The following is a 26,670-nucleotide window of genomic DNA, read 5'->3' as shown; positions in this document are numbered from 1 at the left end:
GGCAAAAATCAGAACTTATTTTTGTAGAATGAAGATTTTAAGACTCTCCTCAAAAAGTTAATGAGCAAGTAGAAAGTGAAAGACTCGGGTATGTTACTGTACTTGCTTTCTGTAAACAAGCTGTATCAATATATTTTATATAAAAATTTACATTGTCTTGGTATGAGCTACTTATGTTTCCAGATGTGAAAATATTCATTGAGACACAAGACGCTTAATATACTGAGGAACCTAATTCACCTAGGAGGTGGACGACTAAGTGAAAATTACCTCAACAAATACGCTCTACTGAACAGTTTTAGACTGGAAGGTTTAGCTGTTCCTGCAAATTGCCTGTCCACAAGAAGGCAAAAAAGCAAATCATCAGGTACTCTGAAAACCCTGCCACCTGGAGAGTGCTTGTTCTTGAGGTGTGGAGAGAACACTGATCAGGTTGGGATGGGTGTCCTATAATTAATCATCTTCTTTCAGGTGGGATTAAAGAGAAATCCATGTTCAGTCACTCTTGAACTCAGCCAAAAGAAAGGCTCAAAAAATGCTCAAGGGAGTGCCCAGAGGGTCATCTCAGAAGTCACACAGATTATAAAAACTAAATATCACAGAGTTCCTTACCGAAAATCATACTTAGGATAGATTTTTAAATGTTTTTTAATTATTTAAAAATTTTCAAATTTATTGTTTGCCAGTTTTATATATTCAGACAATGAGTGTTAGCCATGTCACTCCCATCTACCTCTTACCTCCCTCCCTTTTCCACTGCAACCCTTCAAACAGTCTACTTAGGTGCTTCAGTGTGTGGGGCCCACTGAGCTTAATTTGTTACTTGCATGAGCATGGATGGGAAGTTATTTACTGGAACTCGGACGACTTATCACTGGCTACACCACTGAAGAAAATTCCATCCAAGCAACTGTAGATCTAGAAAAAGAATAACAGGCACACACCTTTAATTGCAGCATTCAAGAGGCAGAGGCAATAGGTGGATGTCTGTGCATTCAAGGACAGCGTGTTTTACAATGTAAGATCCAGTCAGTCAGGGCTACAAAGAAGGACCATATTTCAAGACAGCAACAGTTACAAACTGTGTTTCTACTGAAAGTAGGAAGACATTCTGAAAACAAGTCAGTATTTAGAGACATTATCTTTTGGGGATAATCCTGCTTCTTCCTCTATAATAATGGAATTGTTTTTGTGAATACACATAACCATTTGCTACTGGTTTTAACAATAATCGGGAGAAGTTGGCCTTTGTGATCAAACATGATTTTGCCCCTTAACTCACTTCTATGCACAGATATGCAATTCACTGATATATATGTCACATGTATGCAAATATAACAATGAACATGTTTTCATACAACACATACCACATACAGACACAGGACACATGCATCCACCCAAATACACACACACATTCATATATACATGTCTCATTCCATGTCTGCTTTTACTGTGTGCCAGCCTGTAAACTTTCACATAACAAGCAATCATTGAGGAAATACATTGAATGCCCAGTCTGAAAAGAGAGTTATTGCCAACTGCCAGTATTGGAATTGTCATCCACTGTACACTTGAGCACAGAGGAAACTAGGTCAGCTGCAGCAACTCCAGGATTAACACTGAATGCCCATGCAAATGTCTCCAGAATGAGATAAAGATGTCAGTCATTCACACTTCTGTCACATGAACTCAACACTGTATATGGTCATCTGTCTGTATTTTAACATGCAAACTATTGTTTTTTATTTCACAAATGTACATCATTTATTAAACATCATTTGTACCAGTAATTATTGACCCCAAAGGCACCTCAGGTTAAAATTTTAGAAGGTAGTTTGTGGAATAATAGGATTCTTTCCAGCTACAAAATAGCCCTTTTGAATTTTGTATCTTATGTAAATATATTTCATGCTGTCAACACACACACACCACACCCAGTAAGAGAGATAGATTATTATATTCCAAATTAAGGATTTTGACCACCATTTCACATCTTCTGCCATGTCTATCCATCCTTTACCCTGCAGTTTAAGGGATGGAACTCAGGGCTTCATGCATGCTAGGTAATTGTTGCTCTACCACTAGCTCCATTCACCACCTACACTCCCATCTTACTTGGTTGTTACATTATAAAGAGAGCTATGCTGTTCTAATTTATTTTTTAGAAAACAAAGTATGAATCATCTTGGCTTTGCATAATTGATGTGTCCAAATATGAAATCCAAGATTCTCTTCATCCATTATCAATTATCCACTTCCTCACCCCATTTTTTGCCTATTTATATATCTACAGCTGAAATTATCTAGCCATTCCTTGTCTAGTTATGATCCAGTTCCTTGATTAGACTTTTTTTAAATGTATGGAGCTAGGGCTCTGAGTTGAGATCCTCAAAATTTACAACTTGAGGTTGTGGATGTGGCTGACAGTGTGTTTATCTGATAGTATTGTATGTGAGGCCATGGTTTAAAGAAAAATTGCAACTCATCTCTAAGGTTAGCGAATTAGTTTAAGGTTTCATATATCATTTTCTTTCTATAATTTACAATAAACATAAAGGCAAAGAAAATACAGAGGTACTTTCTATGTGTAATATACCCATATATGTTATCATATGTTTTTTTTAATTCCAGGAATTATGCATTTCACAGGAAAATATTGTTGTAGAACTTTGGGTAATCAAAATATATTGGTTATTGTTTTTTGATGGGGGTGGAGAAGGTTTACTTAATTTTATAGCTTGTAGTCATCCAGATTGAGAATGAACCCCCCTGCATGACATCATTGAGATATTTGTGTGCAAGGTAAGAGAGTGGAAAGAGAAAGTGTTATAGACAACAATAACATATCCACAGTTATGCCAATTATCCTCTAAAAATATTGTGTTTATTTGTGACAAAATGAAATGAAATGAAAATTGAGAGCAATAATTATAAAGCCACCCATTTCAAAAGAGTTAACCATCTTTAACAAAAATTGGGCAAGAGAGACTGCATAGATGGTAAAGGCTATTGTCACCAAGCCTAACAACTTGAGTGAGATGTCTAGAATCCACACAGTGGGCTGCTTCAAGTTGTCATGTGATCTCCAAAACACACTGTGGCATGCATGTCACCACATGCACACATGCACACAGAGATATCCATACTCTAATAAATAAAAACATAACTTAGCAAAAATATAAGAAAACAAAAATTGCTATTTAATGCATCATTTGTTTTTTAATTTTGTTTTGTTTTTCTCAAGACAAGGTCTCATGACATAGCTCTGGCTGTTCTAGGACTCACTATGTACACCAGGCTGGCCTCAGACCTATAGAGAACAGATTACCTCTGCCTCTCAAGTGCCAGGATTAAAGGTGTGTGCTAATATGTCCATCTTGAATTTGCTTTTTTAATCCTATTAAATCTTTCAGCATTTTTTGTTTCTAAAACTCTGTGTGTGTGTGTGTGTGTGTGTGTGTGTGTGTGTGTGTGTGTGTGTGTTTGAGAGAGAGAGAGAGAGAGAGAGAGAGAGAGAGAAATTTTGGCTCAATGTTTGTTTAAGATAATTAATTATAGAGATGCATGCCCATACCTTAGTGAAGAGTCTTAATTTGAACCTTTAAAGAGATCCACATGAGTGAATTGGGCCTCAAAATCAATATATAGGACACACCTGTAGGTGAACATGTAGATTAGGATGCAGAGGCAGAAAACATAAAACTGCTCCACTGGAACTTTATACTTAAATTTTAGCTTAAATATTAGTGAGTCATCTATTCACATTCACCTTGGGAGAAGGACCCAGTCACATAGAATGCAACAATATCTTCTCAAATGCCAACTCTTGCTTCTGGGAAAGGAAATGTCACACATTTCTTTTAGTATAATGATGAAGGCTCCATAACAAAGAGAGATCAACAAGAGAAGAGGAAGCAAAATGATTCAACATACTTTATGTAACATGGTAGCCTTGGAAAGGAAATAAAGCCCCGAAGAAGCAGCTAGACATGTATATAATCATGTATGTATATGAGTTTGCAGTGTGCCCACACACATGAAATGTGGGGGTGCAGAGGCTGGAGACTGACCTTAGGCGTCATCCTCATTCATTATCCACTTTAATGAGTCAGGGCATCTTACAAAGCCTAGAGCTCACCCATCTGGCTTGTCTAACTTGCCAGCTTGCTGTGGGAATATGCTGTCTCATCTGATGCTGGAATTACAGGGGGACCACCATGTTCACCTAGCTTTTATATGTGTGCTAGGAGTTGGAACTGTGATTTTCACAATTATATAGAAAGTTTTTACCCATTAAGTTGCCTCTCTAGCTCTAATCTGTGTATTTTTTCATTGCTGTTTTAGGCTCATTAAACTAGCTAGTCAGGTGAATAAATAGAGATGCATGATCTGACCAAATGCTTGTGGGGAACATCAATAATTGCTTACTCACACTTGTCTTTGTTTCTGTAGAAGTAGGCATGTTACCACTCTCTATGCATGAGAAGTAAACTTGCTGAATTATGACCTCATGACTGGCTATATGGAAAAAAGGCGAGTGTGTTGCCTATACTGTTATACAGATTCTAAGATGCCATGTTTCAAAATACTGTACCCTGGGCCTATTCCTATCCTACTCTCTGACCCTCTGTACCAGGAGTAGATGGCATCACTTACAAATTGTGCAAAAACAACTGTGTCTTGCTAAGATTTCACTAATGAACCCGATTCACTAATTGATCAATTGGGGCAACATAAAGACCTGGACATTTATGTAGAAGACATCCAAAAACAAGCATAGAGAAGGAATGGAATACCCTACCCCAAGGACAAAGATTGAGGCAAAATAAATCAAGAATCTTTGATTTAAGACTGAGGTTGGGCAACAAATGGAAGGCATCTAGAAGAAGCAATGTGACTACAACTGAAAGAAAATTATCAGAGATGTAGACATAAGACACAAGGTAGGGAAAAAACACAGAGCCCTGATTTGGAGATCCTTTGGATAGATTCAGGGAAACAGAATGAAGGTGAGTTGTGCATGGCCATTGCACAGATATGTGTTTTGCTGAAACTGTCATTTTCTCTTGAGCCTATAGGTGTTCTTTCAGCCCAGGATGCACTCCAGGTATAATGAGTCTCCAAGTATACTGAGATTATATTTTCCACCCTAGGAAATATACTAAGATATGAGGACAGCATGTCAAGCAGGTGGTTGTTATATGGGTCTTCTTAGTTAAGGTTTCCCTTAGAGCACTGCTTTTCTGGAATGTATCTTCCCCAAAGTAGGAGAAAATAATTAAAAGGGATCATTTAAAACCTTTTACCCATTTTATATCCAATCCTGGAGGTTATATATGAATAAATTTAAACAGTGTAAATGCCCTAAAACAATATATTCAAAATAAAAGAATAAATAACAATAATGGAAAGGCAAACCAAATTTGCTGTGATAAACTGCACTCTCGATGTTGTTAGACACTGAGATGAGTCAGCTCCTAAGCCCCTTCCATACTCTGTTTGAAGAAACAGGTTGGCAGAAGATGCTCCTGACTACAGTGGTGTTTTCACTAAAGACTTACAAAAAGTTGATTATCTTTCATTTACAACCAACATCTATTTCCAACTCTAAGTTGGGTATTTTCAAAAGAGGTTTTACTAAATAAAACATGAAACCCTTGAATTTTAAGGGGCATTTGAGGAGGCGAAGTATAATTTTCCTTCTACCTATTACACCTATTATTCATTGTTATTTTTCTTATGCTTCCCTGATGGGGAAGGGAGAACATTTCTCTTGTGGACATGAGGGTCCTTCTGTTTGCATTCCATAATGCTGGGGACTTTTTTGTACAAGGGGGGTCAGATGTCAATATTAGAATATTGTGTATTTTACTCAACTGTTACTCAACTGTTCTACATCTTATTTTTTGAGTTAACATCTGTCACTGAATCTGGAGCATAGCAATTCAGCTTCAACTGGCTGTCCTGCAAGACCTAGGGACCCTCTCTACTGTCATATAATTCTGGGTCACTGATTACAGACATGAGTTGCTATGCCCAGGTATTTACACACGTGCTATAGATCTGAACTCAAACCATCATATTTGTGGAACAAACATTTTAACAAGTGAGCCATCTTCCCAACTCCAAGATTGTAGTGTGTTTTTGCTATTCATTATCATTTTTAACATTTTTCCTGCTAACATCATTGTGTTGAAATACCCCATTTTGAAAATCTTTCCCTCATATTTTTCTAGAATGCATACGCTTGGATTATTTCCCTTCACTATTAATGTTGCCAATTCTTCAATGATCATCTACATGTTTTGGCAACTCAAAAGGACAGTGTGACTGCAATTGTTTTTGCCCTAGCTAGCCTGAGTCATTGGATGGGAAGTCTGATTATATGTTCTTATCCCAAGAATAAGGCTGGTTTGGAAAACTTTTGGCAATACCAATGCAAGAACATTTCTTTTCTATTTACCACTACTGGTTATTTTATTGCTTGGTAAGAATTATTTCTATTATTCAGAGTTCCCAAGCACAGAATATGACTTTGAAACACTAGGGATTCTGGAAAACTTTCAGATAGGAGCAGGAGATGAAATGAGCCAGTAAGCTGGCAGCCAACCTTCATGTTTGCTCTCAGAAAAAGCAAATGTTCTGTCTTTTTGTTTGTTTCCTTTGCAACCCCTCTTCTTCTGTCTAAAATAATAATATTTAATGTTCTTGATGGTTCTTCTCCCATAAATTCAGATATGATTAAAACAATGGATCTAGAAAAAAGTTATGGAAAAATATGCATACCTGTCTGTGCAACAGCCAGACATATGTGAATATGCTTACACACTTGCCCATGTATATATACATGTATTGATATTTTCATGCCTCTCTTATTAGATGAAATTGTGTACATAGACTGTTAGCCATCTATGTCTGTCTCTTTATATATACTTATTTATCTGTATACAGAGGTATCTATCTATTTATTTACATATTTATTTTCTACCTATCTCTGTCTTGCTGTATGACTGGGTGTCTAGGAAAAGAGATGACAGTGAAAATGAACGTTCTTCAGGCCAAAGGAAAACTCTTTTAAGACTTCCTTTCCTATGTTACTCACTCTAGATTCTAGTTGCTACAAAACACCTGTTATATATCCATTCATCCTGCCAATCTACCAACCCTTAGTGCATGTCATACTCTGTTCAATATGTATGTCAGTGTTGCACTGATAAACAAGGAAAGTATCTGATCTGTTGGAGGTTGGATTAACGGAGGAAAAGACAGAGGCAAATAAAGCCTCTAGTGTCAGAAAGGGAAAAATGATGTAACTAGAGAAAAGAATTGATGATGACAGATCTGAGGCTGCATTCAATTACAAGGTCAGCAAATACCTCTCTGAGAAGACAGTATATAAGGTGAGACTTGAGTGACATGTTAGAATCAACTGTGTAGTATATTCAGTGAAGACCTTTAAGGAAGAGAAAATGTATCATGAAGTGTCCAAAAACAAGCAAGCAAACAAACAAACAAAAAACAAAACAAAACAAAACAAAAAAAAAGAAACCAAAAGCAGGGCATGTTTGAGAAACATGAATAAGTGAACAAATCCATTGTGAGCGGATGGTGGATACTAAGACATCAGTGAAATTCCAGGGTGGTTGTTGACTCACGTAGATGGGGGTAAGCAGAGGTACCTAACAGGTATCCAAAGAGATGGATTAAAGTTCCTCATGGCTCCTTCAACAAACATGAAATGGATAAGAATAAAGAAAAAATACCAAAAATATATAGTAAACTATTGTGATAGCAAAGATAATGGATGGTGTGATAGTAGAAAAGATGGAAGGAGACTTTTTTATTTGAATTATAGACAAGAATGAATTACATGACAATCCCAGTTCCCTTCTCCCTCCCTTCCTACCCTACCACCCTTCCCCAAGGCTTTGAGATGGGTTTTGAAAGAATATTGCTTTCAGCTTAGAAACTTTCATTTCAATAACTTCAGAAATTGTGACCATTTCTGAGAGGGAAAACTGAAAGAAGAAATAGACTTCTCTCTGTATTATGACGTGTACGTTTAAAATGCTCATAGATATTTATACAGAGTCTGGTATAGAGAAGGAACAATGGAGACTGAAAGAGAAGAGAAACAAGTGACTTGTTATAAAAGACAACAAATTAGATATAAAAAGAACATATTTGCAGAGAGGGAGGAGTGATGAGCAAAGGGGTCAAGACTAGGCTGGAGAAACCCACAGTAACAGCTGACCTGAACAAGGGGGAGCTCATGAACCCCAGACTGATAGCTGGGAAACCAGAATAGGACTGACCCAGACCCCCTGAATATGGGTGTCAGTTAGGCGACCTGGGCAGTCTATGGGGCCTCTCATAGTGAATCAGTATTTATCCCTAGTGTACGAGTGGACTTTGGGAACCCATTCTACATAGAGCGATACTCTCTCAGCCTAGACACACAGGGGAAGGGTCTAGGCCCTGCTCCAAATGATGTGACAGACTTTAAGGATGCCCCATGGAAAGCCCCACCATCCCTGGGGAGCAGAAAGGGGACAGGATGAAGGATAGTGGGGGACAGGGGAGGAAGGGAAGGAGAGGGAACTAGGATTGACACGTAAAACAAGATTTTTTTCTAATTTGAATTATAAAAAAGAGAGGAAAAATGATTAGTTTGAATAGCACCAAAGTAGATTAAACAAAGTGTTCAATCCTATAACACACATTTAAAAAGGAGCATATTTCACCACAATGAAAGCCATAAATGAAAGCTCAAACATACCATTATGGTCATTGATGAAAATTATAATCTGTTTCACTAAAATTTGCAATAGAACAAAGATTACCCCTCTAGCTACTTCTACTCTGCATAGTATTGAATGTCCTTGCCACAGAGATAAGGAGAGAAAAGACAATAAAAAACATCTAAATAGAAATCAAGATAGTCAAGTTGTCTCTGTTTGCTGATGGCATAATCTCTGTACAGAGAAAACCTTAACAAATATACCAGAGAACTACTAGGAGTGATAAATAAAGTAGGAAAAGTTGTAGGATATAAAGTTATTAATAATACATTGTGATCAACAGCATTTCAATAACAATGAACTTTCTGAGGAAGATATACAAGAAAATAGTCCTTGCTGGGCATTGGTGGCGCACTCCTTTAATCCCAGCACTCGGGAGGCAGAGGCAGGCAGATCTCTCTGGGAGTTCAAGGCCAGCCTGCTCTCCAGAGCAAGTGCCAGGATAGGCTCCAAAGCTACACAGAGAAACCCTGTCTCAAAAAACCAAAATAAATAAATAAATAAATAAATAAATAAATAAATAAATAAATATAAATGAAAGAAAGAAAGAAAGAAAGAAAGAAAGAAAAAAAGAAAAGAAAAAAATAGTCCTTGTTCCTAGAAAGATGGCTTAGTGGTTCATAGTGCTTGCTGCTTTTCCAGAGGACGCAAACTCAGCAGCTGCACCTCAGGAGACTCCAGCTTCATGGGAAAGGGGAAATGCATTGTGTGTGTGCATACACACACACACACACACACACACACACACACACACACACACACACACACTGAAATACTATCCAGCACAAAGCCTTGCAAATTGTGACATTGGTGGAATTTACTAAAGAAAAAAATCTCAAATGTTGCAAAGTCAAATGCTTCCATATTGTGCCTTATAATTGAAATCTAAATTATAGAAGCAAATGATAGAACAATGGAATTGGAAGATAACCATCTTGGCAAGAAAATATTCATTCTTTTGCATCCTCATATTGTGTAATAAATGCACCAAGCATCTCTTACTTTATGCTTCAGTGTTGTTGTAAATCTTACATCAGCTCAACATGGGTGATGTCAAATGTTTAAAGTGATGAATGTGTTGGTAGCCTGCGTTTGGTTATTACACCTGTACCATAACATCATTGATGTCCCATAAGTCTATACCACTATATTAATCAATAAAAATAAAGACAGAATGCTTTATGAAGAATGATATATTCTTTTTTTCTGGCGGTAAGTTTTTCTGACAATGTTCTCATGAAAAGTCCATTAGAAAATTGTTTAAAATTTGAACTCCTTTTGGAAAACACATTCAGGTATAAAAATAACTCTGTTTTCTTTACATTTATCTATTTTGTTTGTGTGTGCACAGGTGCTTGCATACGACAGCAAGACTGTGGAGGTCAGCTTGCAAAAATTTGTTCTCTCCTGTCACCATGTGTGTCCCAGGGACTGAACTCACAACCAGTGCCTTTATCCACTGAGCTGACTCACAGACCTAGTTTGGGGTTAGGAAGTTCTTTTTTAGGGAAATTTAGTGTAAAAGATGTTGGTAGTTTCTAAAATATGTATCTGTAATAGTTCTGTTCAAAGAGGGGGGGTACTCCTGGGTCCTTTCTCAGCCACACAAAATTGCCATCTAATCTCACTCTTCTGCTCCTAAGAAAATAATTATGATGGCATCACAAGACAGGAAAAGGTGTCCAGAGTGGAGTCCTTGAAAGGATTTCCCACAGCCTGTCCTCACTGCATCCAAAATGGACAAGGCCAGATACAAGCAGAAACCTTTGGAGAGTCACAGATGGTGATCCACCCCTCCCCACTCTCGTGAGATTCTCTCTCTCTCTCTGTCTCTCTGTCTCTGTCTCTCTCTCTCTCTCTCTCTCTCTCCATGTTTAATTAATCCCCTTTGTCTTACCCTAAATGAAGGAATTATCTTGCCACCTTTACATATAATTAAAGATACTGGAGAAAACCTTATTACCTCAGATCCAAGTAATTCCAAATTAGTTGTGATCCAACAAACCACAAATTGTTATTTCAACAAGGCCCAGAAAAAAAACTGAGATAAGCAAATTAATAGATTCAACAGGATGGCAGGTGCATAACTCAACCTGCTAAGGTAAATTGTTTCAAGGTTCTTAAACACTTTCATTGTACAATTGCACGAAGCTCTCTGACCCAATCTATGCCTTTAACAGAACTCTGCTGTCATTGAGCGAGCTTGTTTGGAGTACCTCCTTTTTGCAGGGTTGCTTCCCTAGCTCTACAGCCCTTTTGCATGGTCTCTCATGCCAGCTGACTCTGTCTTCCAGGTTTGCTTCTCCACAGAGCAAGTCCAGAATACTTCAAGGAGTTATTTTCTTCCAAATTAAGACATTAGTTAAGAATTGCAGGTGAAATGTACTCAGTGAATTTATGATGTGAGCACTTGGTCCTCTAGTGGTGGCGCTATCTTAGAAAGGAATAGAAATATTAGGACAGAGCTTAGCTGGAAGACATGGGCCACTAGGGATGGGCCTTCATAATAGTCAGGTTGCTTTCTGGTTTTGGACCTGCTTTTTGATCAACCTACATGAGAAGCTGCAGCTGCAAGTTTCTGCTGCCATGGACCAATTCATCCCAGCCTTCAAGTTTGCCCACCGTAGTGGTCTGATGTCTCTGAAATTACAATCGAAAAGAAGCCCCTCCTCTGGTTACTTCTGCCCGGTATTTTGTCATAGCAACTGTAATGAATACAAACATTTTCTATGGTGAAAGCCAGAGCCCTGGCATCTCTTTCTGGAGGTGGATTGAGAGGTAGCGAATGGGATCTGTTTCATTAGTCAGGCTTCCATGACTCATGCAGTGATTTCTCTTTCTTGTTATAGCTAATCTGCATCTTGTCAGTTTCCTTCATTCATTTAGTCTTATACATTGATTGCCCACTTTAAGCTAGGACCTGAGGACACACTACATAGATTGGTAATACGCAGTTCCTTTAATTTGATTTTTAAACAATTTCAATAGTGCTTATCACTTGTAGACACATTACAAAGTGTGACTCATTTAATTATACTCCCCGATGAACTCCCACAGTGGCACAGAGCTTATAAAAATGGAGAGTCAGAAAACCATCTTCTACAAAGCTGGATCTTGCTTGGAAAACTGGCTGAGATCACACCTGAGTGGATCTGGAATGATAAGGAGGAATTTGCTAAGTGAATAACTGGGGTTACTACAAAGTTAGACATGGGGGATTGTGAAAACTCTGACTATGTCAATGGACTCATGAAGGATACAGAAAGCATGGCATCCTATAGCAAACATTCATTTTAGTTGATGTAAGAAAGCAGTGTGGAATGGGGACAAGCTAAAAAAAATGATATTTGAGCCAAGGCTGGCAGCACAGGCCTGCCATTTCAGCCATTCTGAAAGCTGACTCAGGAGGACTGGAAAAGTTCAAAGCTAGCTTAGGCAAATTAGCAGGACACTGTTTCAAAATAATTATTTTAAAAAATGAAAAGAAATTATTTAATTATATTACAACCTCAAAAAGGAAAGATGTCTCTGCTTCCAGATTAGCATGGTTATTGTTATTGTCATTGTTCAGGCCTTGTTTAGGAAGTCACAGTGTTGAGAATCATCTTCCCTCTCCTCTCTAGGAAACACAACCTCACAGCAGGCTTCTGGGTCCTTTGGCTCTTAGAGTCTTTCTATTCTCTCTCCTTAGCATAAGGTAGACTGCTAAACAAAGAAACACAGGCAAGTAATGACTACTGAGTGAAGGAGAATTAGCCTCTCCCAGGAATGTGTACCCTAGTTAGTTATTCAATACAAAGTGGTCAGCCCTGAAATCATGTTCACAGAAGCAACACCAAATGGGCGCGGTGGGTTATATTTTAAATTTTTTCATATATATGTAACAATAATAAAAATCACCAATTTGAGAGGGGGTGGGGCATATGGGAGAAGTGGAAGGGGGAAAGTAAGAAGGGTTGGAGGGAGGAAGGGGAAGTAATATAATAAGATTATAATTATAAGTTTCTTTTAAAAGAAAAAAGTTTAAATAAAAAGAGGGCTGTACATATAACTCAGTGTCAGAATGCATAAGACTGTAGATTCAATCATCTATGATACTGAAATAAATTTGAAAATATTCTAATAATGTGGGATATGTGTTGTGAGCAACCATGTTTGCACCGTGACATAGTTTGCCAACTAAATGTTCTGTGATAGACTTTTCCTGGGAAGATATAATACTCATAACCTCTTATCCCAGATAAGGAGCCTACAATAAACCAAATTATGGATACCAATAAAATTCAACTTGGTGAAGCAATGAGTTGTATTGGGGTTACTTATAGGAACTTGGGTGGGGGTTACTTATAGTATCAGAAATGACTCAAAGATAGCTGCATCATTAGATCCCACCCCAGCATGTACCACAGCTCACACAAGTGGGCACCTGGAACACACTGCACAGCCTGCAGACAGCTTAAAATTTTGAAGAATGTCTTTTCCAAGTGACTCAGCTGATCAAAATCTCTTCTAGGCAGCTCTGCTGATTTCTACTTCTTCTAGGAAGCTGGTTTGGTGTTAGATTATTCTTTGTAGTGTGGCTTGTCTCACAGTGGCTCTCACAAGTCTTTATTGTTTACTCTTTCGAAGAAGGGGCCAAGTGAAACTGTTCAGTTTCATGGACTTCCTAAAGTGAGTTGTTTGCTTTTTGGATTAAGGAACCTCTCTGCAGGATAGAATGTTTCAATCTTGGAAGAAATTGCTATACAATACTAACAAATGAGTAAATGGGTATCAACCAGGATATTATTTTCACACAGAATAACATCTAATTCACATGAATTATGCAGTTACATGATTTAATGATTAAGTAGTTGCTTGGTACCTACTTTGTGCTTGGCTCTGCCAGGCCTGTGAATATAGTAGGTAAGTGTATTTCTCTGTACTGCCTGTATTTTGAGGACAAGAAGACAGATAAGCAGCCAAAGCACCACTTGATTTGGAAATTGATGTAACTGGTGAGAAGCAGAGAAGAGGGATGGGGTACCACATCCTAAATAGGATGCTTAGGCAAAGCCACCTACAGATGGAAGTCAAGAGTTGAAATAAATGGGTAGAAGGCTCCATGAGGAAGGAATGTGTGCACAAAACTTTGACAAGAGAAAGAGCTACTGAAATGATAAGAGAAGATGAGAATCTAGAGATGGAGCTAGAGATGGCAGTATGTATCCTTGGTGTCTGTAAGGACTGTAATGGAAGTCACTGGAGGATTTATACAACAGGGGGCATGGATGTAATTGACCATATTTTAATTCTTCATTTGTATGTCTATAGTGTATGCTCACATGTGTACACAGGTAAGTATACCCTCAGACATGCCAAAGGCTTGTCTCTCTCTGCCTTATTCCCTAGAAAGATAGAGTATCAATGAATCTGGAATCTGGAGTATCAGTGAAATAGCCAGGGAACCTCCTGTCTGCCTCTCATGGAATGGAAATACAGGTACATATGAAGCTTTTCTATGGATGCTGAGGATTTGAAATAAGCTCTTCTTGCTGTGTAGCAATTTCTTTTACCAACAGAGACATTTACCAGGGCTTTTTTTTAAATACAGGCTCTTATTCTGTAGTTTAGCATGGCCTAGAACATAGTGTGTTTGCCCAGATTAGCATTGAACTCATGGCAGTCTTCCTGTCTCAAATGCCAGGATCACAGATGCAAACCACCATTCCTGGCTTATCAAGATTGACTTTGATTTATATATGACTATTTTGCCTGCTGTTTTGATAATACACCAAAAGGATAAGGACAAAAATGAAAGGTTGTGAGATAGAAAGTGTAGATAGATACTGAACGATGGAGCTTTGGTGAAAAGGGGAGAGTGGCCACAGGTTAGACATCTTCCAAGATAGTGTTGGCTAAATTTGCCAACAGACCTAATATGGGATATAAATAAAACATCTTGGAATTCTGACATGAGGAGCTGGGGAAGTTTGATTTCTATCCCATGAGACAGAATGTTGTGGAAAGGACATGTTTGCCACGACAGCCCAGGGTTGCTCTGTCCTTGTTAACTTTCCACTCTCCTCTCAAGTATCTATAGGTGTAACCTGGAAATTCTTTATAACACTCAGAATATTAACAATGGCTAAATGAATAAATGCTTCCAGGTATGAGGATATACTTTTTATGATTGGAGTTTATCCTATTAGAAAACTCTTATTCATGTTGGCTTTAAGGAAGCTTTGAGCTGCTATATGACATGAACTTGAAAGCAGCTACTAGCTATCATCTAGCAAGAAATCAAGACCCTCAGTCTAGCCATCTGGAAATCACTGAATGCTGCCAAGTACCAGGAGAGCTTGGAAGTGGGCCCTTCTCTAGTCACACCATAGGTAAAATCAACCTGGATTGTAGCTTGATGCTGGGGACCCTAAAAATCCTGCACATATTTATAAACTACGGAAAATTGGAAGTAATAAGCATGTATAACTATTTTGAAGATATGATGTAAGTCCCTCCAAGATTAGTAAATACAGTGACTATGTGATCCTGCAAGGCCATGCCTGATTATTTACCCAAAGGAGATGAAATCAAAATGTCAAGAAAGATCTGAATGTCCATGTTGATTACAGCATTAACCATAATAACTGAAATACAGAATCAAAGTAAGAGTTTATCAATGTGTATGGATAAAGAAATAAAGAAATCTTGGTATATATGTACTAGGTAGCTTTTTAAAGAAATGGAATGCTACTATTCATAACAACATGCATGAATTATGGGAAATATTATAAGGAGAAATAAAGGCACAGAAAGATGCTACATGGTATCTTTTATATACGCAAGATAGTAGAATGAAATTAGAGTGTACAGAGAACTAAGTATATATGGCACTTGCCAAGCAAGTATGGGGATCAGAGTTCCAATCTCCAAAACCCACACAAAAGCTAGGTAGGTGTCCTGTAATCACAATTATAAGAATGCAGAGACAGGGGATTTTCTGGGCAAATGGGCTAACTGATTGGCAGGTTCCGGTTTGATAAAAAGATCTTGACTACATAAAGTGCAGATTGCTCAAGGAAGACACTAGACAATGACATGGAACCTAAATACATATTGGAACACATGGAGCACAGGTATACATGTACACACACACACACACACACACACACACACACACACACACACACACACACACACACAAATGCCCATACATGCATACATAAGCATGCATGCCATACACACACATATGCTGCAGAAAAAGAAAGTCATAGTAAAGAATATAATTTTACTCACCTACCTATTTTATTGTAACTGCTGTCTCATTAGACTTTAAGTTTTTCAGGTGGAAAAAGGATGGCATTTTGCTTGTTCATTCCAGTGACATGTGTACAAAGTGACATATGACAGATATTCAATAAATGCTTGCTGATTGAATAAGTGAAGGGTAAAATGTCTCCTGGGAGTCACAGTCAGAGAGATCTTTACATGGAGATCCATCTCTCAAAGGGACATGAATGTGCTACGTTTTGTGAGTGCTTTTAAGTTTAATCCTGAGAGTTTGCAAATCTCTGGGTGGATACTTCCATGGCTTCCTGAAGAACAATGGAGAGTTTAGAAAATGGCTCCATTTCGTACATAGGACCTGGTAACAGGATTGGCAGGTCTTACTCCTTGCAAGTGGATTTATCAGAACATCTTGGGTCTCTTGCACTGTTTCTTGCAGTCAGAAGAGAGCTGATCTAAAATGAAACTAAAATTTGTGTGTAGCCAGATGCCAAAATCTCCCTTTGCTAGGATCAGAGAACAAGATTGAGCAACCAAATGCAAGTCATTAACATGTAAACTAAAGATAGAAAGAAAAAGGAATGTGGCTTACTCAATGTATAGCATTTATTATGAAAATGGAAAATGCCAGTTGGAGTTTTCTGACCCTGGCTACAATGATCTCTTGCCTCCTATATATGCACATCCTTCTGAAATTTCTTTAAATTTTTTTTTATCAGAAATGGCTTCTAGTCTTCTTCCTCTTTCATATGGAAGTGCTCACTCAACCATAAATGGTCCTTAAGGATGCTACTTCAAGTCTGGGTAGATGGCTACCCAGCATAATAACCTGAACATCAGCACACACAGCAGAGAGCCCTGACCCATATTGCCACCTCGAGAACCATATTGAGAGAAGACCAAGGCCACTATGGAGGCCCCCCCCAGGTATCCAAAACAAACACCATATATGGGGCATATTAAACAACAGAAACACATTGTGTTAGCACTTTGGAGACCAGAAATCCAAGATCAGAAGACCTAATGGGTAGGTTTCTTCTGAAGTGCTTCTCCTTGGGACATAGATGGTTGCTTTCTTCTGATGCCTTCATGGCAGCATCCCTCTGTGTGTACCCATGCCTTTTTTCTTACAGGAATCAGCCACTAGCTCTGGGACCACCCTAATCATTATATTTTAGACCAGTCACCTTTTGGAGATCTTGACTATAATATGGTCACATATTGTGTGGGCTGCTGACCTGCAAGCTCAATGAAGGCTCTTCATAGGACTGAGCTCTGGGGGACAGGGTGGTTTGCTTCTTGTCAGTAATAACTGCAATACACACCTCTGGTAGGAACAAGGGGAGGACTCTTCATGTTACATCATTCAATTCTTTCCTACATGATGTACACACTTCAAAGTTGAAGAAACTGAAGTATACCATTAGGGAAATTGCCCAAAGATACATTGTTGCTAAGTTATAATGCAGATTTAAACCCAGTCTGTAACTCTCAAGTCTTCCCTAAAGCAAAGTCAGTCTATCTGTTGCATGGAGAGTGTCAGTGACCACACCTGCCCAGGCCAAGCCTGTTGTCACAAGGTCCTTAACCTGTATGCCTACCCAACTCAGATGATATTTAGCTCAGCTGTGCTCTAGGACATTTCCAAGGAGGCATGTCACAAAGCAGCAGTAGCCATTCTGCCCCAGGTATGGCTAATTGGAACAAAGCGTAGGAACCATATTGGCTTCACACAGCTACACACTTGAAGCTTTTCATAGCTGTACATGAGAAGAAGCCTTGGGAGCCCTGTAGTGTAGGCTGTTCAGGGACGTGTGTGTGTAGATATAGGCAGGCATTCATTCCACAAAGCTACAGACAGCTTCACTGTGGTCTCATCAGCTGATTTTCCCCCAGGTGCCCTATCACCAAGGGCTACTATTCACAGTCAGGTGACACCAGGCCCATAGCACTTCATTCCAGGCTTGCTTTCTACGGGGGATTAATCAGAAAAACCTGTGCAGGGTTATTTTAACTTTGTTTGCCTGCTGTTTCCTTTTCGGTTTTGAGAGAGAGAAAGGGATAAAGCCTGCATCCCCTTTCACCTTTTAAAAAACAACTGGAGGACAGGGGGCCTCACTACTTTCATTCTTGTACTCCCTCCTGGGCAAAGAAACACGTCTGTTTTTTTATCAACAGCTGTAACAAAAGCATTAGGATTTGTCACACTTTCCCCCCAAGTCCTTCACTACCAAGAGGGGCAATTGTCATTTGGCAGCTGTAATGGCCTTTAGTGCCTCCTAAGAACATTTCTTCTCTCTCTAGTTACACTGTGACTTCTTCCTCCAAGTGGAGGGCCTCTCCCCAGCTACTGCCTCCCAGCACTCCCCACCTGGAACCTGCATTCCATAGACACTGGAGAACTCCCCTTCCATCCTCAACTTCTGGTTATCAGAGCATCAAATCCAAGTTTGACCTACATTACAGGGCAGGTCAGTCACGAGCACACGCTGGACCAGAACAAATTGATTTTTCTGGTGATATTGATGTCGAGGGAGACACATCTTGACGATTAATAATTTATCCCACAGATAAAAGCTTTTGTTTGTCTTTGCCACACTTGGGAACTCAAGGTTTTATTGCTTCAGGTTCCAGCAGTAATAGGAGAGTTGATCACACTTGGGACTTAGACAAAACCCAACAAGAGAAGATTTCTGTTAGCTTCCCCCTCTCCTGACTCTCTCAAAGGAGTAGTGGAGGCAGTGCCTGGGGATGTGTGAGAAATCCTGACAGAGGAAAACTTGACTTTTTTTTTAACCTCAGGATTTTCCCACTTTGTCCACACTAAAGACTTGGTTTTGGTTTGCATACCATGGGAGATGAAAGGCTATTGCTGGCTCTCTTTGCAATTGAATGACTATAAGATTCTGGCATGAAATGAGGTTTTCCCTAAGTCTCCCTGGAAATCCAGCCATTTGTATATCCCATGATGTGTTGCAAATATTTTGAAGAAATTCTTGTGTGAAAAGGTGGGGGCATCAGCAGATACATGGGTAAATAGTATTGTTTGTATCTGACAATTGCACACTGGGAAAATTTTACATATCAGAGAGATTAGTTCCTAGCAATGGAAAGAAAATGAAGGCCTTTGTATGTCTTTTTCTATGTAACTTATGTGTATTGGTTACGTATTGAAAGCAGAATCTTGCCATGTAACCCAGGCTAGCCTTGGACTCTAGGTTTTTCCCTCCTCAATCTCTAAATGCCATGATTATAGTGATTATAGGTGTGTCTTATCACACCTGCTCTTTTTTTTTCTTATCAAATTTTATTTCAGTTTCGCTTCCACTATCACCTCCCTTGTAGGAGTTTCTACCAAATATTTAAGCAAATTAGATCTTGAGTTGTTTTTCTGGAATCTATGAAAGTAGAGAATTGGGCACAAGCTGGCATATCTCAGTCATCACCAGCTCAGGGCAGAGGCTGGCACTGAGAGGACGCTGTGGGATCTAGTCCTCATTCTTGAGCAGGCTTTGTTTCAGAAAGACAAACGATGCTGTTATAGAAGAGTGCCCCTTGCATGTCCTCTGGGAGAAACTCTAGAATAGATGCAGAACAGGGGAAATTTTACATTAGGAAATTCTTATTTGTATAGATGGGGGCTGGGGAAAGCCAGGTCTTGCTATAAATTACACAGCACACAGTAACATAAGCCGTTTTGCATTTAGATAACACGGGACAGAGGCCAGGGTACTCTGCAAACCTGCTCCTCTAAGCACATGCTATAATCAGAAAACTGTGCCAAGACTGACGCTGTGAAAGTTAGAACAGTCAGGGCCTGAGATGTGTTATACAATTGCAGGTACCATGCTAGAGGCTCCGAAGCAGTGGTGGGGAAACCAGGATTGATTTTAAGTAATCTGATTCTCAGGCCACAGGTCATTGTCAAACTGAAGCCTTGAAAAATAGTATATTGATTTTTCTGAGTCAAAAAAAAACACAGTTATGTCACTGTAGAATTAAATAGTCACCCAGTAGTAATAACCCCAAAGATGGAAATACCACACATCAAATGTGCGTGGAGTTGTCCCCCCCACACTTCCTGCTCTTACTGTTGTCAGAACACCTAGCATTGCTATATTACTGCCTCAACATCTACAGTGTTTTGCAAAAGCACATATTTGTGTAGAACACATTTTCTACCCTGAAGTTAATTGAGGTCTTTATTACCATTCACCATAAAGTTACTAGTCAGTGCTCTCTCCTGTTCAGACACTTTCATATCATTTCATGATCTGACCTTGAGCAAATTATTTAAACTCTCTATGCTTAGTTTTTCCCCTTCTACTTCTAAGTTGAAATGGTAAGTATTTCACAAAATCAAAATGAGGATCAAAACTTGTGAGGCTAAGAGTCACCCACATGGTAAGCAGGTGTGCTGTATACCTGCTGCTGCTATCATCATTAGTTAAGGGATGAAGGCACCAAGAAGAGTTGCCGGCCAGACCTGGTGGTGCCGGCCTGTAATCTCAACGACTGGGAAGCAAGAACAGACGGATGCCAATTTCAAGGCCTCTGTGAAATAGAGGGAGCTCAAAGCCAGTCTGGGAAATTTAATGAGATCTTTTCACAAACCATTTTAAAAGGATGCAGAAAACAGCAAGTTGGAGATGTGGCTCAGTGGTAGGCCACTTGCCTAGCATGCTCAAGGTCCTAGGTTCAATCCCTAGCACCCCAGAGTTTATTTTAAGTCTCAAATTGACTTCCTCTCGTACAGAAGATATGTTATCAGATATGTTCTTATTACCTTTGATCTCTACATTGTAGAGTTTTGATTTGTCTGCAGATTTGATGTGGTCCATATTTTACAGAGGCCCAATCTCCTATGATGAGGCATATACTATTGCCGACCTGGAATGAAGTCACATGGTGCACTATGATGACCACTGCCTTGTCTTTATAATCTTCCTCATAACAGCCACAGTGAGGGGGAGAGGCAGGTTGATATGCCAGACTCCCATTCCACAACCCTATAGCTCTTCATCTCACTCAGAGCAAGATGGGTCTCCAGACTTCCTAGATCATCTTGACTTTGCATGATGACCCAAGTTCCTCCTCAGTTCCTACAGAGTAGCTATTTTGCACTGGCATTGTCTGCCTGAAAAGTATTTGCTGTGTGCATATTCATAAAACATCTTGATCTGGAACCCTCCTCAAATTCCTTGTCTTTTATCTGGTTTTTATATTATTCCATAGTATCAACTAACTTACTATGTGCCTGTGTGTGTGTGTGTGTGTGTGTGTGTGTGTGTGTGTGTGTGTGTGTGTGTGTGTGTGACTGTATGTATATGGGGCTGCACATACCATTCGGCACATATGGAGATCAAAGGAAAATGATGTAGAATTGGATCTTGTCTTCCCCTTCCTCCTTTTTGTATATTTCAGGCTCCAAGGCTCTAAAGGACATCATAGCCTAAGTATGACTTCATGGTCTTTGTGACTTTAAACATGTTCCCTTCCTGCTCTAGACATTTCTTTCCTCAATTATAAAATAACGGCAATGGTAACTAGCCATCAGAATGGCAGATAGAAGTACTGTAAGTAATGCAATTATAAAAGTCTCCAATGCATGACAAATGTTAAGTAAATGCTGGCTGTTTCAATCACTCTAATTAGTGGAGGCCCAGGGAGACAGTATGGTCAAGCTACCCAAGCACCACCTTCTGAGTCTCTTCATGATGTTTCTATGTTGTTTCACCTTTTCTCACTGTTGCTATAATTTATACAATGTTCATAGGGCACGGTTGGTATGTGCAGGATCTATTTTCCTTGTACTCATTAAAGTCAGTGCATAAACATTAAAATAAATTTACTGCAGGCTTAGGAGATGCTTCAGTGGGGAGAGGAAGAACCCAAGTTTGGATCCCCAGAATCCAGTGTTCCTACAGCATCCTGAGAGGTGGAGACAGGAGAATATCTAGAAGCTCAGAGTCCAGATACGCCAGTATACACAGCAAATAAGAGGCTGTGTGTTAAATATTGTAAAAACCAAAGCTGATGCCAATTTCTTCCTCTGACCTCCACGTATACTTGCACCATAGCGTGAAAATCAAAGGAAAACTGGTTTCCCATCCCATCCAGAAACTCAGTGTTCAATAGAGATCTTAACCTGTGTGAGGAGAGGATCTAAGATGTAAAGGATTGTGACAGCAAGTTGTCAAATAGAAACATATTTGAGTATGCTACCTCAAGTTGAGAGAAAAATGGTGTTTGTGGCTCTATATATTACATTAAAAATTCAAATCTGGAAGCCTGAGGGAGAAGGAGGAGGAAGAGAAGGGGGAGAAAAGGGCAGATATGCCTGGAAGGACCGGTGACTGTATTTAATCAGATAACATAGCAGTGAAGTTTGCAATTCTAACAACCTTTAAAAAAATCTCCTCAAATAAATAATTTTACTAAGTCACAAGATAGGAAAATAATATTTGACAATTAAAAGAACTTACATATAGCAATATTTGAAATGAATTTGTCTTAGTGCAATTAACAATAAAATCCAGAAGAATGAAAATTTCAAAGATACATTCAACAACAAAAAAAATCATCCAAGACCTACATGCTGACAACTACAACATATGACTTTAGGAAAATGAAGGTGAGCTACAGCTGGGAGCCTGTGTGACTTGCAGCTAGGGTTGTGAGATGCCACCATGTAGCTCTCACAGAGTGTCCCTAGCTCACCTGGATGGTGTGCTATGGCAGCTGGTCAGATCCTCCTTCCCCTGACCCTCCTTCTGGTCCCACTCCTGAGTCAGGGGTATGTTAAGATCAACCATGATGGACTTGTGCCTCTGTAGGAGACCTTAACGCCATACTGTGAGACAACGGGTGTGACTCAGGTTTCAATAGAGCAAGCCCTTCCAGTTCAAACTTGTAGGTACCAACTTATCTACTTTCTCTACACTACTTTCTTTCATCTCCATGACCTCTGTCTCCCTCCATTTAATTTTGTTTTTAACTTTGAAAATTAAAATCAGTTTTTTCCAAGAAATTATTTTTTATTAGTTCAAATTAGAAACAAGCAGTGTTTATTTCCTATTGATCCCATTTCTCTGCTTGAACACCCACTGTACCAGCCCTGGTAAGACACCCTCCTCCCCATCCATCACATAATATCTTTCTCCTGTTTTTTTTTTCCTATAACTTTTGGCAAATACCACAGAGACCCGAGCAAACTAGACAGATGCCAAAATTATTTCCATCCCACCCCTAACTATTGATTGCACAATGACCAACTGAGGTGCCCACAGCATGATTTAAAGTGTTGCAGCAGGAAGAGGTGAGCTACAGGGGAGATCCTGTCTGGAGTTGGGGTCAAGCTGATGATAACGCTAATTTTCCTCTGAAACACATAATTGGCTCACCTGACAAGGTACTAACCATTGGGCAGGGGTATGATGGCTAGTGTGGATTTCACATAAGATTGGAGGCTCTGAGTTGGGGTCCCTGAGCCTCTTGCCACAGTGATGGGGAGGCTCCTTTGCCAGGTTGGTCATGCAGTGATGTTCCAGGGGTCATTCTTAGAACCTCGGAATGACATAAATTTCTTGTCTACAGCAATCCTATGGATCACAGCTGACACTCTCTGCTTAGCAGCTGTAGGCCTGCCCTACAGAGCTGCTCTCCCCGAAGGAAAGAGTGTGGTTTGCAATCAGGCAGAACTATATTTCAACCGTCATGCTGACTGGGCTTCATCATATGAATTTTTTTAGTGTCTGTTTTCTCTATACAAACTGAGAGTAAAATGTGCACCCAGAAAACTGTAGAGAGGCTTCACCAGATAAAGCTTTTGCATTGGCAAAGTGCACTCCTTGGCCAAAGGTAGGTGGCTGTCTCCCACAAAGATTTACCTTCTCTTTCTCTCTGGGCAAGTACTTCTTCATTTCCAGCATCACTGTATAAACATCTCATTTTATTTATTTTTTACTTTTTGTATATATTCATATTTGTGCAGGAATACACATGGAAGGTTATGCATGAACATGCTTGCATTTATGGGTGTGTGTGAGTGTGTGTGTGTGTGTGTGTGTGTGTGTGTGTGTGTGTGTGTGTGTGAGAGAGAGAGAGAGAGAGAGAGAGAGAGAGAGAGAGAGAGAGAGAGAGAGAGAGAGAGGTAGCCTCAGGTCTAATCTTCAAAGCTTTATCTACCTAGATTTTTTTCTTTATGGATTTGATTTTACTTTCTCAGGAGTTTGTATGTTTTATTTGTTTAAATAAAACTCTCACTGGCCTGGAGCTCACCAATTGCATTGGTCTGACTGTTTGGCAAGCCCCAAGGATCCTTCTGCCCCAGCTTCCCGACCACTAAGATTTACAAGCATGTCCTATCTCATCTTTTTTTAATGGCTCTGGTAATCAAACTCAGGCTCAAGAGCTATACCACCTGACCCATCTCCCATGTCCTTGTTTTTTTTTTTTCTCTCAACTTTGAAATATTTAAATCTATAGAAAAACTAAAGTGTCGGTGTGATGAAAACCTATTTGTTTAAATTCATTAGTACATTTTTCTTTTTCTAATTTTGTTCCTTTGTACAGAAAACCACTGATTTTTACTTCATTTCTAGTAAGATTACTGATTCTAAGATGCGGCCTCTAATAAGACTAGTGTTCTCTCACCTACATACAACCACATCCATCCCACGTGTTCGTAATTTAGGCTCATATTCACTTTTCCTGGTTGCTCCAACAATCCCTTGACAGCTGTTTTCCCTCCACTCAGCATCCAATCAAAGATTGCACAATACATTTAGTTGGGCATTTTAGTCTCCTTACTCATTTTTGTCCTACAAAATGACAGTTTTTCAGCAATGCAGTCCTATCATTTTATGGAATGTCTCAAAGTCTGAATATTTGTTTTTCCCATGATTAGATAGATTATCATTGCTAGTTATGTTTTCATCTCAATCCACCTGCCCTGGAGGTGGATACCAGGCTGTGCCCTAGTGGCAGTATTAAGTTTAAGGTAGCTAATGAGTAAGGTAGCTATCCATTTCTCCACCTCTCTGTTTGCTCTGTAATTAACAAGAAGGGTGTTGGTAGTTGGCATCTGTCACATTGTTTTACAATTACACTTTCACCCACAGTTTTAATATCACTGATCATTTTTTCAGGAATTACGTACATGGTGCAAAATACTTCCCTGCATTTCTTGGTACTTATTTCTCATATCGTTCCTAATGGACCCCTTCATTATCTCTCATTCTTAACTTTCCTTTCTCCTGATGAGTTCATTCCTGATGTGCTCAGCTCCTCCATATCCCCTTCTGTCCACAGCTAACCCTCTACTCAATCACAGTTTCTCTCTCTCTGCCTTTCAATGGCCTTGTTTTCCTGAACCTCTTTCTGCCCCAGGCAGGCAGGCATCACTCACTCTTTTTCAGCTTACATATTGTCTTCAGCCCACTCCAGAGTTCCATAAGAAAAGAACATAAGGCACAAAACAATTTGTTTTCCATCTCCTGTTATCTTCAGTTTAAGTTTTCTATAATGAGAAACCATTTCTGTTTATATTGGCTAAATTACACACACACACACACACACACACACGAGAGAGAGAGAAAGAGAGAGAGAGAGAGAGAGAGAGAGAGAGAGAGAGAGAGGAGAGAGAGAGAGAGAGAGAGAGATTTCCTATTCCTATTCTGTACTAGGAAACAATTGACTTATTTTCTCTTTTAACTTCCTCCTGTTTGGAACCTCGTTGGGATTTATTATTTTTGTTCAGTGTTTCCTCTTGGGAAATCTCTGTCCTGATAGCTATATAACTGCTGCACACAAATGTCCCTTCCTCTGTGTTGTCAGGTACATTTGAAAACTGAAGCCATGCCTTTCTACCTCCTTGAATACTTATCTACTCATTCACTCAGGAACACATGCTTTGTGTAACCATGGCCTTCAGGAAGACCCCTTCTAGTTTTTCTAATCACAAGTTGTGATTAGAAGACCCCTCTGCTGATAGAGTATTTTCCCCATTAGAGTGGTCTCCTTTGGCTGTGTTGTTTATTTGTCAACTTTAGTCTTATGTCAAAAAATGTTTATTATTTGAAGTCAGTCATATCTCTTGTTACTCCATCCTGGCTTTGATTGAGACAGTTTATAGGGTTAAGTTCCTATCCCAGCCCCACCTACTGGGTTAGAGGGAAGTATATTATAGACTGTGTGTATCTAAAGGGTGTTTCCAAGAACATAAGCCTTCAAAGAAGACTTATGAGTGTTTTTAAATGCATCTGGAAAGGAAATGCTACTTCACCAAATACTCTGGTATAGAAAACAGTCATCCAGATAAAGGAGAAGTTGAACTCATAGCAAAGAGCAACTGCAGTGCCAATGAGTGAGCTTCAACACTGGAGCCACAAGTGAGAAAGCATTGCTTAACATAGTACATGAAGCAGGAAGTTGCAATAGATGAACAGAGGAGAAGGGTGAGGGGCTCTGATGACACTGGAGCAGGAACCACACATTGAAATATGACCAAGAGAAAATACTTGGTAACCAGCTGTAAAGGACTAATCTCCATGTCTACTTACATGAATTTGGATTCACCTAGGAGACACAAATACTGGAA

The 26,670-nt window shown here is 39.3% G+C and overlaps 1 long non-coding RNA gene across 6 annotated transcripts in view; it reads right to left on the bottom strand.

The window, feature by feature from the left end:
- Nucleotides 1–26,670, bottom strand: part of LOC107978605 — a 74,442-nt gene that overhangs the window by 7,025 nt on the left and 40,747 nt on the right. Inside the window, exons 5-6 of one of the 6 annotated variants that reach the window (XR_003483273.2) lie at nucleotides 3,575–3,655; nucleotides 625–918 (exon numbers count right to left, since the gene is read on the bottom strand). The exons of 1 other annotated variant lie outside the window; for it this stretch is intronic. This is a non-coding gene — a long non-coding RNA (uncharacterized LOC107978605). Of the gene's footprint in view, nucleotides 1–624; nucleotides 919–3,574; nucleotides 3,656–11,737; nucleotides 11,954–19,367; nucleotides 19,649–20,856; nucleotides 20,961–26,670 lie in introns of those variants that run through there. 4 more of the 6 variants (XR_003483271.2, XR_003483269.2, XR_003483274.2 and 1 more) reach the window with 4 other exon arrangements.

Source organism: Cricetulus griseus, chromosome 3, assembly GCF_003668045.3.
Source record: "Cricetulus griseus strain 17A/GY chromosome 3, alternate assembly CriGri-PICRH-1.0, whole genome shotgun sequence".
Lineage (NCBI taxonomy): Eukaryota > Metazoa > Chordata > Mammalia > Rodentia > Cricetidae > Cricetulus > Cricetulus griseus.
Note: the sequence above shows the minus strand (reverse complement) of the source record. Positions and strands in the feature narration are given on the sequence as shown.